Here is a 15,659-nt window from a genome sequence, read left to right as displayed (position 1 = left end):
GTGTACTTGACCACTAGGGGGCGCGATCGCCTGTACTAGGTTCAGCCATAGAGCTCTATGGCTGAACATAGTGATTTTCAGCACTTCCTATTACATCCTGCCTCAGGCAGGACGTAATAGGAATGCTGACATGGCCAGCACAGGGTTCTACATTAGACCCCTGGCTGCCATGGCAACCGATCGGCACCCTCCGATCTCGGCACCCTCCGATCAGCTATTTAAGCACTGCGGGCGCTTTGCCCGCGGTGCTTAAAGGGTTAAACGGCCACGATCGGCGAACTCGCCGCTCGTGTCCGTGAGAGCAGGTACCTGGCTGTAATATACAGCCATTACCTGCTCTCTTTCAAGCCAGCTCCCTCCGTGAGCTGGCTTGATTCCCCCGCAACCGGCATATGACGTACATGTACGTCATATGTCGGGAAGGGGTTAATACTGGCAAAGATTGAATACCCCCAATTGGCTGTTGGCATATTGAATATTGACCAATCGACCAGAGATCGCTCCTAGGTAGTCAATCCTGGGGCATTTTTATAATCCCAGGATTTGGGATTTAATTAATCGAACCCCCCAAGTGGCCATGCTGCAGATTTAATTACATGTGCAGCAGTGGGTGGTGCAACCAGGAGCGTGGTGGGAGGCAGGGGTGTGCGACGACCGGGTGCAGGGGTGACACTGGAAGTGGGCTGGTGGCAGTGGCACAGCCTGTGCCACTTGACCTCTGACCGTCACACTGTGTAGAGCCGCACGCCGGGGATAATGAACAGGCCTGGCATTAGATTGCGCATGCGTAGTCTAATCACGAAATCCCGGGATTGGAAATTCCAATCCTGGGATTGAAATCCCGGGAATTTAGGGGCCAAATCCTTTGATCCCGTCAATCCCAATGGCCACCCTAGTATCACAAACTGTATGTTTGCATATTCTGCAATCTGTACATGTTGGTGGCAGTGCTGTGCACTGGACTAGTAGGGTAAAAGATAAATCAATGAAAGAGATGTAACACCTTAACATTTCCTCGCTATCAGTCCAATTTCGTCATGGAGAGATTATACAGTAATCAATAGTCCTCTTTGTGCCTAGACACATTCTATACATTCTGTGCTATGCACAGTGTCAGCGCCTAATGAAAATATATTACCGGACATCTATACCGAGAACATTTCTGCTTTAAGAATTGCAATAAATATGACACTGACGGACAGAACGTTAAAACAGAGACAAAATGAAAGCGGTAACTGTCTTTTCACTCCTTTTTCCTTTTTTTTTTCATCGTTCCTCTGTATTGATCTGCAGCAGATCATCTCTTCTCCTCTCAATACGAGACATGTATAACATGAGCTTTTTATAGACCCAAACCCTTCAGTCTCTTGCTTTCCCCCCCCATTCAATTTCTCCGCAACCTGCATGTCAGCATCCCCTGCCTGCATTTTCTAATCAATGTTCTTTAATCATTTGTATCTTTCTCCAATATCCATTCTCTTTATTGCCACGTTGCCCTGTGTGACACCTTGTGTCCCGCCATCACACCGCCAAATCCAGGAAGAGTGCACACGTACGTTTCATCTGTTCAAAGACAAAATAAATAAAATGAAGACACGTAAGAATTTAGCACACTTCGTTTGGACAGGTTGAGTTGTCAGACCCTGTCTACACGGAGACTCTGACTCTTCCATTTACTAGGTGAAACATGTAAAAGATCAAAGCACTCCATAACATGGGATCGATCTGGAATTAATTAAAAGTAGTGCTTATGGCTCAGGGTCTTCCTGAGAATACTGTCACATGCGATGACACTGCTGAGACAAGTAAAGTGTGTTTTGTTGCTGAGTTTTATTTTTTTATATATTTTTTAAATGGTTCTGCCATCATGGATTAAATCAATAAATCACTGAATAGGCAAAAAAAAAAACCTTTGTCCCGGGAGTTTCCTCCTTAATACTAGCGGTAGTCATACAATAGTTAGCTTTCCTGATGCATTGGGAGACAGGGCCTGATTCAAGAATGATCGCACGGCAGCAAGTTCGCGAATAGTTAACAGGCCACCCCACCATAGTGTAGTCCCGCCCTTCGCAAGCCTGCACAAATGATGTCACCACTGTGTGCAGCCTGTGTGTAGCCCTGGATTTACTCTGATTGATTGAGGCCAGAGCTGACATCGCAACCCCTCCCCTAAAACGCTTGGTCTTGCCTCTGTTTTCCTAACACTCCCAGAAAACGTCCTGTTGCCTCCCAGAAATGGCGGATTTCTGTCAATCAACTTGCCATTGGTCCACAATAAAAAGAAGCAGCACGGCGGCCTTGCACATCTAGTACCTTTGTAGCTTTGTATCACCTCTATTAGTAATATTCAACTATTTGGACTATTTATTAGCATTATTGTTATTATTATTATTACTACTGTTACTAGTAAATATTTAGTATTAGTGCTAAATCCGATAACTTTCCAGGAATACCCCCCAAAGTGCTTAATGCTGGCGATGGACATCTGTAATGCCAGTAGCGGGACCATCATAATGCCGGTACCTCTTATGCCGGCAGTGGGTCCCTTATTTAAGAAAAAAATCTCTTAAACGACAGGGGAGGTCCGTGCCTTGGTGCCCCCTCCCCTGAATCCGACAATGTTTCCAGTCTATCTTGACCACACTCTCTTTTTTGACATGGCACTTGCATTTACAAGGAAGGCGCTTACTAGCACACCAAAACCCATGATTCTGGATTTCTACCCGAAATCCGAACAGATCAGAATCAGGACGCATTTCTACTTGGATCCTCTAAATTTGGGTAAACTCTGATTTCTGTAAAACGATAAAACGACATTTCTAACAGTTACTTGGTCTGTCTGCCTTTAGTACCAACTGGCGCTGAATGCTTTAATGTAAACGGTATATTTTACCGAATTACGATATAAAAATTTGAATGCTACTATAGAGTAGCTTTTAAAACATTGATTTTTTTGAAGTTTTGCCATCCCACCTGTCACATAAACCTGTATATCCCTCTGTGACTCTCTCAGCCCTCTTTCTTAGTGCAACGCTTAAAAAAATGTACTCCCCTGGGACTAATAAAGCTCAACAATTCTAGTTTTTTTTTCCCTTCTCACCGGCCTCTAAAAGGCTTCAGTCTTCTATGCCAAAAACTGATCTACGAGCCCTATCCGAAATAGACACTCTATAAACTAGACATTATATAAAGGCTGAAGATTCTCCTTACTAATACATAATTTACAGCTCCATCGTCTGACTACATCCTATGGGAGATTGCAGGTAAAAGTTAGATGCACACAATAGATGCCGTGAATTAGTTACTTAAACATGACATCTAGAGAAAAATGAGTATGTTTAAGAGGGGGGCTGAGAGTGGGAGATGTTAGCGAAAATAAAATATAAACAATTGTCAAGAATAAATGATGGTGTTAGGGAGAAAAAGATCTAGGTTTGAGAAGGCTTAGGAATAAAATATAAATATGCACCACTGTGGATGTGAAGACAGTTCAAGTTTAGATGCAGAAGTTATAAGGAACATTACAGAGGTGGAACTCTATGGACTAAGCCTTAGAAAGTGATAAAGTGGTGAGAGAGCTAAAATTCCAATCAGCTCCTCACTGTCATGTCACGGGATGTGTTTAAAAAATGACAACAGCTGATTGGTTGGTATCAGGGGTTAAAGTGCGTGTGTTTGTGTGTGAGTATTTACAGAAATGAGTTCCACCAGCAGTAACGGTAGTTGAAACTAGTTGCAGATGACGCAGCGCATGCCCCCGAAAAAGGGGCATGACCTATGTCAGACGGGGCGTGGCCTTGTGGAGTACTGCACTTGCAAGTCACACCACATTTTTCATCACTATGGGCACATTCCCCCCCCCCCCCCCCCCCCCACTGCAGGACACTACTGGCCCAGTGCAGGACATGGGACAGTCCCAAAAAACTAAGACTGTCCTGTGCAAAAAATAATAGGGACAGTCAGAGGAGGTATGTAGTTGCATCTCCACCACAGCCTTACACGGCAACAGAAAAGCCCTTCCCAATAGCTTCCTTTTCTTGTTTGGCAGATGTGATGTAATTCCACCACCACCACCACTGAAGTGAGAAACAGTCAATAAGAGGAGCAGACTCTGTGCATGCTGGAGAAAAGCTGAGAGGGGGCTGGTGGGACAGAGAGGTGAGGAAGCTGTTGGAGGGACACAGGGCATGGAGCTTGTGGAGGTGACAGATGTGCATAAGGGGCACTACTACCGTGGGCATTATGCGGGAACTGTTAGATGTCTTGCGTATATACATGGAATGATAGAGGAATGTATACATTGAGCAGAGGCGTAGGGAGGGCGGAGCCACCGGAGCTCATGCTCCCGGCGCCGATTGGTCGAATGGCGCCGCCGGCCCGCCCCCCCTCCGCAAATGATCCTTGCATAAGGAGGATCATACTAAATAGTAAAATGGTAACGCCGGGCAGCGTGCGCGGTGGCTGCCCTGCCCGGCACCTGTCTCCTGCTCTGCTCGCCCGGCGGTCCCTGAGCCGGGAGTCGGGCAAGGAGCCGCGAGATATGGCAGGAGCCCTGTGCACAGCATACAAGCCTCCCCGGCAGCCCAGAGCGCACAGGTCCAGCAGCCGTGCGGGGTCTCAGCGGCCAGGTGTCAGCCCCCGCCTACCATTACCAGCAGCCATTGAGGGCCCCTGGGGAGAAGCATCCCACCTACGCTCTCTACCCACCACCTGCGGAAAACGTCCAGGCTGCAGCCCAGATCAAGCAGTGAGCAGAACTCCAACCCAAGGACATGGAAGGTACCTTTACCTCCCTCTCTCCCTCTCTCCCCTCCCACCCAATCCCTCTCTGCCAGCCCCACTGTCATCCATCTCTCTTTGCCTGACCCTCCCCTCTCCCTCTGCCTGACCCCACTGTCACCCATCTCTTTGCATGACCCTCCTCTCTCTCTGCCTGACCCCACTGTCACCCAATCCCTCTCTGCCAGGCCCCACTGTCACCCATATCTCTTGACATGACCCTTCTCTTTCTGCCAGACCCCACTGTCACCCTTCACTCTTTGCCTGACCTCCCCTCTCTCTCTGCCTGACCCCACTGTCACCCATTCCCTCTCTGCCAGGCCCCACTGTCACCCATATCCCTTTACATGACGCCTCTCTTTCTGCCAGACCCCACTGTCACCCTTCACTCTTTGCCTGACCCCCACTCTCTCTCTCTGCTAACCCCCCCTCCCACCCAATCCCTCTCTGCCTGACCCCACTGTCACCCATCTCTCTTTTCCTGGCCCCTCTCTCTCTCTCTGCCGAACCCCCTCTCTCTCTCTGCCTAACCACCCTCACCCAATCCTTCGCTCCTGCCTGACCCCCCTCTCTCACTCTCTCACGTAACTCCCCTCTCTCCGCATGACCTACCCTCTCTCTTTGTACCTGACCCTTCTCTCTCTTGCCTTTTAAATCATCTCACCCCCTACTCTCTATCCCTGACAGATTCCGTTACAGTGTCTTATATAGCGCAGCAGATTCCCTTACAGTGTCTTATATAGCGCAGCAGAATCCATTACAGTGTCTTATATAGCGCAGCAGATTCCGTTACAGTGTCTTATATAGCGCAGCATATTCCGTTAAGTGTCTTATACAGTACAGCAGATTCCGTTACAGTGTCTTATATAGCGCAGCAGATTCCGTTACAGCGTCTTATATAGCGCAGCAGATGCCGTTACATCGTCTTATATAGTGCAGCAGATTCCGTTACAGTGTCTTATATAGTGCAGCAGATTCCGTTACAGTGTCTTATATAGCGCAGCAGATTCCGTTACAGTGTCTTACTGTATATAGTGCAGCAGATTCCGTTAGTGTCATATATAGCGCAGCAGATTCCGTTACAGCGTCTTATATAGCGCAGAAGATTCCGTTACAGTGTCTTATATAGCGCTGCAGATTCCGTTACAGCGTCTTATATAGCGCAGCAGATTCCGTTACATCGTCTTATATAGTGCAGCAGATTCCGTTACAGTGTCTTATATAGCGTAGCAGATTCCGTTACAGTGTCTTATATAGCGCAGCAGATTCCTTTACAGTGTCTTATATAGTGCAGCAGATTCCGTTACAGTGTCTTATATAGCGCAGCAGATTCCGTTACAGTGTCTTATATAGCGCAGCAGATTCCGTTACAGTGTCTTATATAGCGCAGCAGATTCCGTTACAGTGTCTTATATAGCGCAGCAGATTCCGTTACAGTGTCTTATATAGCGCAGCAGATTCCGTTACAGCGTCTTATATATGTCCTTGCTCCGGGCACCATGGCACCTAGCTACACCGCTGACATTGAGTGAAAGAGGGACATACAAAGGGTGACAGTACTATATATACATGGGCAAATAGAGGGACATATAGGCGGAGTTACAGTGGCGTACAGTATATAAATGGGGTTACAGTGGGGCATATATGTTGGGTGACAAAGTGGCCTACAGTATACACAGGGTGACAAAGGAAAATATATATGCATGGTGATAGAGGGACAGACACACGAGATGACAGAGGGGTAACAGGAGTATACATGGGGGTGACAGAGCATACATGGGGGTGACAGAGCATACACGCAGGGTAACAGCGAGACATAAACATGGGACAGGTGGACAGTGGGTCATGTACAGTGTGACAATGCATGTTCCCCCTGCACCTCATTAGCCACTGGCCTGTACAGCCTTCTTCATGTAAAGTGACAGTCTCCCTCCTTCATCCCGTCCTTCCACTCAGGTGTACGAGTGCGGAGACTGTAATTCTTATCCTGTAGAAGATGCAGCTGCTGGCCGCTACAGCAGATGTTTGCTTGGCAGTGTGGAGTCTTTACATTTGATGTTGGGGATCCGATATGATATCCCGGCGGTCGGGATCCCGGCGGTCGGAATCCCGACACTGGAATCCCGACCGCCGAAATCCCGACAAGGGGGGGACATGGATCGCCCCCCCTTGCGGGCTCGCTGCGCTCGCCACGCAGCGGGCCCGGTGCCTCGCTACGCTCGGCACGCTATTTTATTCTCCCTCTATGGGTGTCGTTGACACCCACGGAGGGAGAAAGTTTCGGGATTTCGGCGGTCGGGATTCCAGTGTCGGGATTCCGACCGCCGGGATCCCGACCGCCGGGAAATTAACCGCATCCCGATGTTGGGAGTGTGTACTGGAAGCAGCACCAAATATATCAGCTGCCTGGCTCCTCTCTGGCCAGGCTGCAGTGATCTGCACAACATGATGGTGGTGCTGCTGCTCCAAAAGAAAAGCCAGAAATTACTGGGTAAGTGTGCCTACCCCCCACCCCCCTTAATCCGCCACTGGCGATATTACAGGCATGGCACAGCAGGGGTCGTGGCTTAAAAGACTCAGTTCTGCCGAAAATGGCTTCATCAACCACCTGTTCTGCCAACTGCACTTGGTAACTGGGCAGTTAGGTGGCATGTAGCGGCTGCCACCACTCTTCCGGGCGGTAAGTAGCACCACATGATTTTCAGGGACTAAGTAAAAATCGGACCCCGACAAGACCCCGGAACGCCGGACCAGATATCAAACTCTGCATGCCGGAGCTTGGGTTATCCGGGGGGAAGCCTGTGATAGCTTTCACCAGGGACATGGGGAAGGGGAGATTACAGCCTCCCCGTGTGGTCTGGACCATCCGGTTTTTGCTACATGCCCGTACCATACAGGGAGGTATTCTGTCCCTCCTCCTCTCCCTGGTGATAGCTGTCACAGGCAGCCCCCCAGACAAAACACCCCTGGAAAGGACATCCCCACCCGGACCGGACATCAAACTCTGCATTCCGGAGCTTGTAGTGTCCGGTCCGGCATTTCGGGGGTCTTGTTCGGGTCCAGTTTTTACCCATACCCCCAATCAGGGGAGCGTTCTGGTTAAGAAGGCAAGTACTGTGAATGAGTTGTGTAAGGAAGGAGTTACACTCTATTTCAGATACTGCTAGACTTCCTATTTCAGATACTGCTAGCCTTTTTGGAGTAGTTCCCCACAAAATAAAAGCACAGATACAAAATACTGTAGTGCCAAATATAAACCTGCATGTAACTATGGGTCTTGAATTTACATGCAGGAGTGAAAAAAAAAATACTGTAAAAAGAGTCTTGTTTTACAATGAAATCCAAGAGGGAACATGAAGAGGGCTAGCCCAGCACAAAAAAGAGAACACACAGCAATTAAACAGCGATCATAAAACAAGACAAAAGGAAAATTGTTTTACACCTTGCAGCCATGCAAACTCCCAAAGGCACTGTCTTATACTAAGGCCTTCCCTCGCAGGAGTTTGTAGGAGTGAGCCTGTAGCGCTACTAGATCAAGCTATTAGGAGATTCCAGGGGGACAAGGGTCTCTTTAATCTATAAAGGAAGACAGTGGGAGAAGCCCTGACTGCGCTCAAAATTCTAGGTGCACTGGGCAAAACATAGACTCAAACAATAAAAGGCAGCAGTATCTCTCAGGCCTTGTGATGTGTAGATGTGTCATCCCAATGACAAATCCTCTTGTATTACACACTCTAATTCCCACCCTAATATGAATAAGATTTGTATCTGGGAGCTATGATATGTCACTGTGGGCTTGATGGCTGTCACTCTTACAAATGCCTTATTAAGCCAGCGCTGCGAACATGCATGGTTTTAATAGGTTATTACAGATATTCTGTGTTCCTCCTGTGGAAGTGATTGTTATTAAATCCTTTGTAGAAAGCACAGAATGTGGGCAGCAAAAATTTGAGATGTCATACACACCGTCTAATCGCCTTACTATGGAATATTGGATCATTATGTTGGATGATTATGGCAAATATCACAAGATATAGTTAATATGGACATTAATTGCATCATTTCAAAGTTAATATATTATTCACTTGTTGAATGTCCAGCTGCAACACTGATTTCAAACAGGAGAGAGGTGTGTATAGCCAGTGGCCAGGGCCGGATTAAGGGGGGGAGGGGTGGTGGGCACAGGGGGTCAGTCACCCCTGGGCCCCCCTCTATCTATTGTTCAATAGCTAAATGTTGTGTGCTTGGGAGTGGGGTAGTGCTGCAGCTTCACCTATCTGCCAAGGCACACTGACTGCACAAGTGTGCAGTGCATTACTGGGAGTTGACTAAGTCCCATGAGACTTTGCGCAAGAGGTCAGAGGCTGAAATGCTTGTGCTGAGCTCTGCTTGGTGGAGCTCATCATATGCTTCTCAGGCCCATGGAGGACAGCAGCAGAAGTGGCCTCGTCATGGGAGGGTTTTTAATTAGAGGCAGCACTGAGCCTGTCAGGGCTCTACAGAGTAAGGTATAGAGAGACAAACACAGGCTTTTCATATGGTAATTTATATATATATATATATATATATATATATATATGTGTGTGTGTGTGTGTGTGTATTAATACCCCCCTTGCAATTACCCATTGACCAAGCTTATACTGCCTTTACTCTGTGTTTTGACAGTGTAATTTTCTCCAGTGCAGTGTAACACCCATGTTGGCTGACATGTGATGTAGTGTTATTTGTGCCTCATAGAGGCTACTTAATGTTATTGGTTAATTAATCCCCATAGGGGACAGTGAAGATTAGACAGCATATAGAGACTGGCATAAGAGGGATAAGGACAGCGGAACATATATATATATATGTTACACCGTGCCTTCACAGAAGGCAATTAGGACTTCCATAGGAAATTACTGATTACCCTCACAGAAGGGCAGCGGGGACTTTACTGTGTCACCCAGACGTTCATAGGAGGCACAACAGCTATTTTATTTGTACAGCAAGCTCCCCTCTCACAAGGGAATAACTGTATCCTCCCCGAGCCAGCGCAGTTTAATAAAGTTTTGCTGCTCGTGGCAGGAGGGGAGCGCGTGGAGAAAGAGAGGGGTTGGGAGCCGTTAACGGCTGTGGCGCAGTTCCCCTCAGACGTCCGGTTAGTGCAGAGCTACGCAGCTGGATCGGAGGCGGAGAGCGGTGCTGGGAAGGAGGAAAAAGTGTCCTGATACAGCACAGGCTCCGGTGAGGTCGTCGGTGGCTCGGGTCCGTGTCAAGCGAGGATCCGCAGCCGCATAGGAGAGCCGGACTGTGTGAGGTGGGGCTGGTGTGACGCGGCCAAGAAGGGACGGACCCGGGTGTGCCTGAGGTGAAACGTCATTCGGAGGCTGGGCCGGAGAAGGCGGTGTCATCACCGGAGATAGGTGATCCAGCGCAGACTTAGAGGCGGTGACCAGAGGACTGAGGCGGAGACCTGGCGGCCTGAGGAGGGTATAGAGGCGGTGAGTGAAGGAAAGTCTGCACCCTACACGCCCACATAGGGAGGAGACATTATCAAGAAGCAGATCCAGCCTAACTGACCCCGCAGTCTCTGTTTAGTATATTTTCCAGCTCATTACTCTGTGGGCCAACCCATCACCTCCCCAGTCTGTTGAGGAGTTTATGCAAAGAATAGGAGTGTTAAACCCGGCTCAGCAGCCAGGGGACACATTCCGGAGCCAAGCTCATTTAGTGAGACTTTATATTGCTGAACAGTAGCTTAAATCATCTTAGACTGGAGAGAGGAATAGCCAAACCCGGCTACTTTGGCCTGGGGAAGCTAGGGATAGAAAGCTAAAACACGCAAGTCAGTGATACAGGAAAGTTCGGAGCAAAGGGAACATTATTACTCTTGTGTGTAAAGAGCCAGCCCCTAAAAGCCGTACCCGCGGTAACCAAGAAGCTACAGTAATACCGGGAAAACAGCTTCTCCTATCCCCAAAACTCCATCTTCATAGACAGGACGTATTAATGGCAGTCTGTGACTAATGAGAACGGATAACCATATAGACAGTTGTGCAGTGAGGGGATAAGCCATTCCGTATAAAACTCTGGAAAAGTATGCTACTGGGCTAAACCCGGCTCCTGCCAGGGGACGCCCTCTAGGACCTCAAAAGAGTACCGCATTGGCATATCTACAGTGCAGAGAAGCATAATTAATTTAACCCAGCCCTACTGAAATACTTACTAGAGACTGAGGAACAAAACAGCATTCTTTTCGCAGGTAGACTTGGGGGACTCAGGGTAGTAGGTGATCACCTAAAGGGAAGAAAAAAAGCGCTTGTTCAGTTTATAGGTAGTACATTGTTAGAGATAAATAGAGTTGAAATTATTATTGCGCAATAATAGAGTGGCAATCAGTTTCACACACTTATGTAAAGTGCACCATAAAGAAAACGCTTGAGCTGAGTTAATTTAAATATTCAAGGGCATTAACCCCGCTTATTGCCACTTAAGAGTTTGTGTTAACCATATTTGTTATTGGCAGTGAATACGGTAAGGTGCTTTAGTAGTGTGTTAATAGGAACCATAGCGGAAGGAGGACCTTGGGAGTCGAAAGCAGGTTCCAGTACAATAAAAATCTTTTTGTGTACATTGTATTCCTTACCAACTGCCATACATTGTTCTGTTATGTATTGATGGTTCTGTGATGTTATGCTTTTGACTGTACAAGAAGCTCACTCTCTTAAATAATAAAGAAAAGTTGTAAACCGTCTGAAATCTTCTGTGGAAAATAAAAGAAAAGCAAGAAACCATACTTACCTATTGAGAGTCCGAGCCTGTCGACGGTGAGAGGTAAAGAATTTACAAATACCCAGAGGTTTACATTTGGCGTCACGAACAGGATACGATCAAGAAAAATGGCGGACGAAGTGATAGATAATGAAAATGCATCAGGAAGTCAGGTACAACCGGAGCAGTCAGTCGCGGTCAGCTCCGCATCTGGCCCTTTACCCGGTCAAAGTGGTGTAACGGGTGGAAGTGTGATTACCATGCCATATTACTTTGGCACCCCTTGGTTGCCGACGTTTTCGGGAGAGTACCCAAGGAAGGAAACCACCACGTTTACGGATTTCCAGAAGAAGATGCGGTCGACATTTAAAATTTATCCTCTAACAGTGGAGCAACAAATAGAGATCCTGATTGGTCAGCTAAAAGGATCGGCCTTACGAGAAGTACTATCATGGCCAGATACAGAAAAGGAAACCGTAGAACACATCTTCAAAAGGTTAGGCACTACTTTCGACGTTACTACGTTGTCAGAATTAAAGTCCAGATTCTATGCCAGGAAGCAGCGGCCTCACGAGACCTTGAGAGACTTTGCTTTAAGTATATTGGAGTCCTATCAAGATATTAAAGCGATTAGTAGCACGGAAATTGTGGATGTTGAGAACACCTTGATCAGCAGACTCATTGAGGGAGTCCACTGTGGTAACATCAAATCACAACTGAAATTACTGAGACTGCAAAAGACCAGAGTCTCCTTTTTGGACTTCAAAGAGGCGGCAATTAATTTGTTCGGATCGTTACAAAAGACAGAGGCAGAGGTGTCGTTCCCAGAATTGCCTGGATACCAAGAACAGGACTCAGCGGGGGAAGGAGAGTATATGGGGGCCGTGGGAGTCTCCAGGAATTTGCCTACTGTGACTCAACATGTGCAAGCACCCACCCCAGACCTCCCATCCTTATTAAAGGGACAGATGGAGGAGTTATCGTCTGAAATGGCCAACATGAGGAGGGATCTGCAAAGACTGGTGAATCAGGGGCCGTCGGGAAGACCAGAAAGTGGATGGCGCTCTGGACCTCGCAGGCCCAGAAACGAATGGCAAAATCGGGCCCAAGGACAGGGGCGAAGAGCCTCCGACCAGTTTGATTCTCAGGGTCGGCCTATCTGTCGAGGATGTGGACGGGCTGGGCATATCGAACGATTCTGTCGCGAAGAGGAGCCTTTAAACCTGAGAGCCCCGAGGACCGAGACCGACCCTCGGGGGCCATCACCCCAATAGGTCACGAACCCGACGGCTGGTGTGGAAAATATGTTGGACCCTGCCCCATCATACCAGTTAAGATCGGGGAAATCGAATTTTTTGCTACATTGGACACTGGCTCCCAGGTGTCAACTATTCAACGCAACATCTACCAACAGTGCTGGGGTACGAGTCACCCCTCTCCACCTCCCCCAACTTGGATGAGACTACTAGCCGGCAACGGTCTCGATATCCAGTGCACAGGGTATTGTGAATTTGACTTTCAAGTGGGACCGGCTACCTTCGCCAAACAGGGTTTCATCATTACAGAGGTCAGTGATGTGTCAGTCCCAGCCATTATCATTGGCATGAACATCTTAGCCCATTGTCCCGAAGCCCTGATTGAAGCCTTGACCTTTGAGGTCCGGCAAGCGGCCCCAATGCTAAAACAACCGCTACAAAAGGTCATCCGCGTCCTGCAAGCTCAACAGTGCTTTCAAAATCTGGATGGAGGAGTTGGGAGAATCAAGACAACCGATCGAAAGGCTATCCTTTTACAGCCTAACTCCGAAACTATAGTCTGGGGAAAGACCAGATGTGGACCCGCCGGGAAACCTTACGAGGCCATTGTAGAACCCTGTCATGTCTCCAGCCGAACCGATGTGATTGTGGCCCGGGCCTTAGTGACTGTACATGATGGCAGAGTTCCCGTCAGAATCCTAAACCCGCACGACTATGTGGTGAGACTACACCGAAACTATGTCCTGGCCAAGCTGTCGTGGGTCACATTTCAAGCCATCTATGACTCATTGACCCTGAGAATAATTCAAGCGGAGCAGACCTCGTCTGGCGAGTCCACAGAGCAACAATGGTGGGACGAAATTCACATTGGGGATGAACGAACCCCGGTAGAACTCAAGGAAGGCATCCTAAAGGTTGTGAAAGAGAATGCCAGTACGTTCAGCCAGCACGCGACTGACTTTGGGAAGGTCGAGACGGTGCGTCATCACATCCCTACCGGAGATGCTCCCCCCATCAAAGAACGGTATCGTCCCATAGCGCCCACTATGTATCAGCCTGTTCGGAAGTTGCTGGAAGAGATGAAGGCCGCGGGTGTGGTGCGTGAGAGTCATAGTCCCTGGGCCGCGCCAATTGTAATAGTAAAAAAGAAGGACGGGAATTTGAGATTCTGTGTGGATTACCGCAAATTAAATCAAATAACACATAAGGACGCCTACCCGTTACCCCGTATTGAGGAGGCCCTTACAGCCCTGAAGGCAGCCACCTATTTCTCAACATTGGACCTTACGTCGGGTTACTGGCAAATACAAATGACAGAGGGCGACAGAGAAAAGACAGCTTTCACTACGCCCATGGGGCTATACGAATTTAAAAGGATGCCCTTTGGCTTATGTAATGCCCCTGGGACATTTCAGAGAGCAATGGAACATTGCCTGGGGTACCGCAATTTCGATATGGTCTTACTTTATCTGGACGACATCATCGTTTTCTCAGGGACATATCACGAACACTTGGCCCATCTCGACGAAGTCTTTAAACGTCTCGCCACCTACGGATTGAAAGTTAAACCCTCCAAGTGCCATTTATTGAAGGAGAGCGTAAAGTACTTAGGGCATGTCGTGAGTGCTACTGGAGTTGTCCCAGATCCGGAGAAGATTGAGGCCATTCAAAATTGGCCCGTACCCACAAATGTAAAGGAAGTCCGCAGTTTCCTGGGGTTTGTGGGCTACTATCGTAGATTCGTCCAGAACTTTGCCCAGGTAGTAAACCCTATTCATGAACTGTTGCGTGGAGTCAGTAAGAGGGTTAGCGGCAAGAACTCCTCGATACAGTGGACTGAGCGTCAACAAACGGCTTTTGAAACCTTAAAGAAGCTCATGACAGAGACCCCGGTGCTAGCCTATCCCGACTTTAGTCAACCGTTTCAATTATACACCGACGCCAGCTACTTGGGATTAGGAGCTGTGTTGTCACAACAACAGCATGGTCAAGAAAGAATCATTGCCTGTGCGAGCAGGAGCTTGAAAAAGACCGAGAGAAATGATGCTAATTACAGCGCTTTTAAGTTAGAACTGTTGGCGCTAGTGTGGGCCGTTACAGAGAAATTCAAACATTATCTCGCCTCAACGCCATTTGTGGCCTACACTGATAATAATCCGGTCGCCCACTTGTCCACCGCACAGTTAGGGGCATTAGAACAGCGTTGGTGCTCCCGGCTAGCTAATTATGACTTTACCATTAAATATCGCAGCGGGCGGAGTAACAGCAATGCCGATGCCTTGTCCCGACTTCCGGAGAGGCAGGGCGTAGCGGAGAGAGAGGAAGACCTCTGGGAAGATCTGGAAATGCCAGCCTTCTACACCTTACTCACCTGTCGCCGTGATCCACGGCCTTGCCAACAGTTGACCTGCTCTAAAAACAAAGCCGTTAGGGATGAGCCAGGTTCAGAGGCTAAGTGGGAACAAATTCAGCATGGTAGCCCCGTGCTAAGAGAATTAAAGACACTGCTATCCTCTCCCCGGGGCTGGGGCAAAGAGGAACGTCAGAAAGCAGAGCCTGAACTGATCAAGCTGTGGCGACAACGTGACAAAATCCGGTACCAAAGGGGGCTACTAGTCCGGGCCACCATTAACACGAAAACCCATCTACCCGTATTACAGATTATCATCCCTCGTCAAGAAAGAGGTGACCTTCTTCGTGCGTATCACGATTGTTCTGGGCATTTCGGTACCGACAAAATGGAAGCCATCATCCGTCGTCGGTTCTATTGGATCGGCATGAGACAAGACATAGGGGAATGGTGCCTACAATGCCCTACCTGTGCCATAAAGAAGCAACCCTCGGGGATGCAAAAGGCCCCCCTTCATTCGATAA

At 48.2% G+C, this 15,659-nt stretch overlaps 1 long non-coding RNA gene across 3 annotated transcripts in view; it reads right to left on the bottom strand.

The window, feature by feature from the left end:
• Window positions 1-244: 244 nt before the first annotated feature.
• LOC146072269 (uncharacterized) overlaps window positions 245-15,659 on the bottom strand; it is a 167,751-nt gene continuing 152,336 nt past the window's right edge. For 2 of the 3 annotated variants that reach the window (XR_014473020.1, XR_014473018.1), the window contains 2 exons: window positions 10,985-11,055; window positions 10,029-10,239 (listed from right to left, as the gene is read on the bottom strand). This is a non-coding gene — a long non-coding RNA (uncharacterized LOC146072269). Of the gene's footprint in view, window positions 1,564-10,028; window positions 10,240-10,984; window positions 11,056-15,659 lie in introns of those variants that run through there. The other variant, XR_014473019.1, reaches the window with a different exon arrangement.

Source organism: Crinia signifera, chromosome 4 (assembly GCF_055691185.1).
Source record: "Crinia signifera chromosome 4, ASM5569118v1, whole genome shotgun sequence".
Classification (NCBI taxonomy): domain Eukaryota; kingdom Metazoa; phylum Chordata; class Amphibia; order Anura; family Myobatrachidae; genus Crinia; species Crinia signifera.
The sequence above is the reverse complement of the archived record's forward strand: the minus strand, read 5'-3'. Positions and strand labels throughout refer to the sequence as shown.